The following is a 5,615-nucleotide window of genomic DNA, read 5'->3' as shown; positions in this document are numbered from 1 at the left end:
TTTGTTTTTTGTTTGTTGCTGTTAAAGAGTACATTGCAACAGAGTCAAAGAGGCAGTGTCAGGACAAATGTAATCATGTACATGCTCTGCTCTATGATGATGTCCTCAAACCATTGCTTGGGTGAGTGACCGATTCTGATTAGACAGAGGAAGTCTGTTATTATATAATGGCAGCACTCTAGGTAAACATTTCAAGCAACACTCTGAGTTAAGTTTTCTGTCGTATTTATGCCGTCAGTCTGATAATACATGGTGAGCGTCAGCATATTGCCGTTTCCCTCGGAGGCGGCTCGGGTGAATCGCATGAAAGGACAGCTCAAGTGTATTAGTGAATAAAGTATACACATTTTATTACCCTTCATCCCTTTATCTGTGGATGTGAAAGGGTCTATTCACTCGACTGGGCTTATGCAGTGCACGAACAAGCAGCCAGTCCCGCGTGTGCTGGCTGAGTTTGTCCATGTTCGCTCCAACAATTGAGAGGGACAAAGGTGAACCGACTGATTTGTTGCAGTCGCTAAAATAATAGAGCAATTTCTTTCCTTAATGCTCATGGTCTGCTGTTGACTCACACAGACACTCAAGCGTACACACTCACACACACATACACACACACAGACGGCCAGGTCTGTTGAGAACAGGCTGTTCGCTCAAATCGTCTTCAAACAATGAAGTGCTGAACAGATCACATCAATCTCTCTCAAGAGAAATATTAGTTTCCCCCACCTTTCTTCCTCCCACCCACACATACTGGAGGAGGCTGGGGTTGCGTATGTGTTTGTGTGTGTGTGTGTGTGTGTGTGTGTGTGTGTGTGTGTGTGTGTGTGTGTGTGTGTGTGCAGTGAGCTAGACAGTGTAAAAAAAAAGATACATTTTCAGCTTGTCTCAAAAGTACCTTGAGTCCCCTGCCAGGTTAACACAACTGGCGAAAGTCGTCAGTGAGACTCCACTGCCATGACCGTCCCGCCGAGACATAAAACAACCTCTAACTGGCGACTCAATGCACATCAATTACACCTTTATTTGTTGGCTGCAGGCCGGGGGAAAGAGGCCTTATTTTCACTGCAGCTTAAAGAGGGATTTTACTGCAATAGCAGTGCAATGATTTATATGTTTGCATATTTTAATGGCAGCAGTATCATCCTGAAATGTTCTTAACAGTAAGTAAATCATATGTTTTCACTGTTGAATGCCACTTTAAAAGGCAGAATAAGTTTTTAATATCAGAATTAGAAATTATTTTTCAAATTTAAAAGAGAGAGAGAGAGACGAAGGCTGGCTGATAAGGCAGGTTTAGGGTTTAAAGAAGTTTTTCTTTTTTTGTGCAATTTTAAGATTTTTTTCCGAGACTTAAGAGAGGCGTTCTCTCTGCGTCTGTCTCTCCCCCTCCCCCCACTAATCTCTGTATATTAGCTCTCAGGAAGGGAAAGCTCTCTCGGTGTGTTTTGGCTGTTTTAATATCTGTCAGCTTCATCCTGTGCTCCATCCCTCTGCTTCCTCCTTTCTTATTTTGGTTCTCTGTTTCCTCCTGTCTTCATATTTCACTCCTTTGTTTGACTCCTCTGTCCCTGTCTCCGTTCACTATATCAGTCCTCGTCAGTGATCGGCCGCGGACTGCTGCGTGTGCGTGTAGTTAAGAGGCGGATGATGAGATGGACGCCATTTAGTGCATTGTCTTGAATTCCTCATTTTACCCAGTGCTTTTTGTCAGAGCAACCAAGGTTTCTTGAAACTCCATATAAACACACAGCTAGTGTGTGTGTGTGTGTGTGTGTGTGTGTGATGCCAAGTATGCACCTGCTTTTGAGTGTTAACTCTGCCACCACATCTTTCAGCAGAACCATCTATTCAAATTAAATAAGTTTCAAAACAGCTTATATGCAAAGATACAGCTTTTTTTAAGTTGAATTCTAAGAATGTCTAATTCACTTAGAGATATGAATAAAATACACCCACCAATGAAACTTCCTTTGACATCCATTTCTGTCAAGATTGAATTGACAACATGACCTTGAGAAATGTATTGGATAACTGCATAACAAACATTCTTGCAACTGAATCAAAACTATTGATTCAAATGTTTCTCATAAGGAAATAAATCATGTTCCATGCTGATGATTTTATCTTAACATGATACACAATTTCAGAGCCACTCAAGTATCTCATAGTTCATAGGAGTGGTACTTTATCACACGTCCATACCCTAACAATACATACAAATAACCTTTTGAGGATTTATTTTGAAAGACTCGGATGGTTTCATGTACTATCCATGATTAAAATAAAACTCTCTTGAAATGTTCTTGACATTATCAACCTCACATTGCAAATTATTATTGCAAATAAAGGACACATTTGATCGAGACCCTGTTTATGTGAAAGAGGCTGGAAACCCTTGACATCACACACCAACTTTTTAAGAACTAAGAAAACAAGCTTGTTTCAAACTAGATAATGCATTTTTTTGATAATCCATTGTGTTTTGAAAGGATTTCTACGAGCCTGAGTCATAGGGGAATTTCTTATAACATAAAAGACCATGTAATCCTCCAAGTTGATGGAAAACACAAGAATAACCATACTTGGAGAGACCTGAATTCCACTGGACAGACAATACTTTTCAATGAAACATTTACCTTCTATCCTAAATGTCATTGTCAAATTCATATGTGACCACAGTTCAGTTAATATAAGTTAATATCTCCTCTCCAGTGGCTCTGCCCAACTATTCACATGATGTGTTTGTTGCTATGTGTGTATTTCTATACAGAAATGAAAAGTGCTGCTGGTATGTAAAATAGGAACATACTGTCAAGGCAGTTTTAAGTAGTAATCTAACTAAGAGCTCCTTTTTAATTTGCCTTCCTAGGACATCTTTGTCGATAAGCTGTGGATTTATTTTTGCACTGCGCTTTGTGGAAGAATCGAAAAATGTTTCAGTGCTGCCGGTTTTTGTTGGATTGGAGTTTCATAGGTTTCATAGTTTCTTTGTTTGTTCCAGAAGGTGTCCTTTTTTGTCTCTTCAAATCCTGTTAAGCTAAATAAACCTCCCGGTTCCTCTTTTCTTGATTCCACACAGACTGGAAATATACACAGGATCACATGTGTGGTAGACTTTTCCACCTATGCTACACTGCATTTAAGCTTTTATGGACTGACTTTCGGTTGAATCACAATTCTGTAACTGTACATTTATTCAAAATATTGGAAATCATTGTAGATATTACTATAAGTAAAAATGTCAAAGGGAAATTATTTAGCTACAGCCGCATTTATACATTGAGGTAAGCAATAAAATGTACTAAAAAAAAAAGAATCAGAATATATACAATTAATCTGATTAAACTTTCATTATTTGATTTGACAGGCAGTTGTTACATACATCCATTGATATATGGCACTAAAACACAGCACAAGTTAGACCTTATTGGGATGTTCTGGACCTTTGCGTGAGGAAATGATCTCTAACTGGACTTTGCTGAACATTAATTGAATACCTCTGCAGTTGTTATTGTAATTTATAGTGTTTCTTTCTTCCTAAAAACACACAATTCAAATGATAAGGAAAAAAAAGATAAAACAATAAAATAAAATGTACAAATCTTGTATGCTGTATTATAAGGTGCTTCGAGCTTGTGTAAACCGGTCATAATTCATCTCTAATACCTCTAATATCTATGTATCTGGTTTCTCATCAACACTATACATTTTCAGAGATCACATGTGAGCATATCATGATAACGCTATAATTTGCCTTCTTGACCCAATAATCATTTTCACTGAACAGAGCCTGAACGCATCATAATGTAACTGAACCTTCGTTCTCCTGCTGATTTAAACACAGATTAGTTGTTTCAGTGAACATTATCTGACATCGGCGACTAGAAAAGCATAAATGACGATTTCCTCATCGCATATTTTAATGAATATTAGCAGATAAAGATCGTCCGTACAACTTTATTTCACACTGATGTTAATGTTAAACTGTGTAATTTTGGGCAATCCGTTGCGACCACAGATCAACAGCGGTCCGTTACACCACCAGTTATCACCTGATTACCTGGCGGTCCTCTGTTATCATCGGGAGCATCGATTTGACTTGGTATGGCCAGGCGGCAACCTCCTGGTCTGAAAGGTGACGCTAATGCGTAAGTGCCTTAAACCTGCATTATTTCTAATAGCCAGTAGGGGGCGACTCCTCGGCTTGTAAAAAGAAGTCCGGTTGTATAGAAGTCTATGAGAAAATGACCCTACTTCTCACTTGATTCATTACTTCTGAAAACATTGTTAGTGAGTTTATGGTTTCAATACAGCTTGATATTCATTTAGTAAATGGCGTTGTCATCTAGAGTAAAACAGACAATAAAGCATTATGCTTTGTTTAGGGCATGGCTACATTGTGATTGACAAGTTGCTCCCACAGTGAATGTTTGCAGTTTATTAAAAAATATATTATTATAATTGGCCTATAAAAATATGAAAATATAGGATTTTGCAAAACATAAAATAATATCTGTGATCATCTTTATTATCAAAACTGTGTCTGATAGATACATTCCAGGCCTGTCTAGTTCAACGTGCCGGTTAGCATCATAGCGAGGCTAACGCTAATGTTTAGTGGCCAGTCAGAGGTCTTCCCGCAAAGTATACGCCCGAAAATGCGCAGAACAAATCAAGCAGCTGGAACCGATTGAACACTGACAAGGAGGTCCCTGAAGTCAACTTGTCGACTTATTTAAACTTAAATTATGTAAAGAAACATACTTATTTTAACCCAAACCAACATTGATTCACAACATTAACCACTTGTTTAAACTGTGATGGTTTCACGTGTGTAGTTTGCTGCGTCTGAAGCATTGATAATCTGATATTGATTATGTTTAACTTTTAGTCGCTGATACGTTTTATAAGCAATTATTGGTCAGCTAAGAGACATCTTTTTCAGACTGGTCCACCCAACACTTTAATATCACCTTGAAAAGGTTTATTCCACACAGCTTCCTGTCTGCTGATGTTGGCAGAGCTTTGGATGGCCAGACACACAGAGCCTCTATGTATGAATTGGTTATATTAATAGACTGTCATCTATTCTGCATATCTGTGGTGACTGTTGTACGTACACCTTTTGAAATTTTGAGTTTTTCCGCCTGTGATTGTGAAACCTGAAAGGCCATGGTGGAACTAATTCTCCCAGCTTTGTTAGCGAAGGCTGTCGCACTTTGTTTGTGTGTCTCTATGCTCCCAACCTCGCCTACTCTATTTCTCTCTCTGCTTTTATGTCTCAAGTACATTATTTTGTTATTATTATTAACCAAAAAAGCTGGGCTCTCTCCCTCTCTCGGAAATTGAATATTGCATTTAAAAGTCAATTTCCACGATGGAATTACGCAAATCAGCCTCTCCCTGTTTTGCCCTTTTGCTTCCATTCATCTCTCATTCATCCTCCTTCACCGCAATGCATCTCTTCATTTGCTGTGGTTTACTCTAATTATTTGAAGACATCTTTTTTCCACGCTCAACAGCCCGACTCGTGTTTTTCCACTTTGTATTGTTACGTTGCCCCTGGCCAACCTGTGTGTGTGTGTGTGTGTGTGTGTGTGTGTGTGTGTGTGTGT

Source organism: Taurulus bubalis (genome assembly GCF_910589615.1).
Source record: "Taurulus bubalis genome assembly, chromosome: 5".
NCBI lineage: Eukaryota > Metazoa > Chordata > Actinopteri > Perciformes > Cottidae > Taurulus > Taurulus bubalis.
This window is presented reverse-complemented; position numbering follows the sequence as displayed.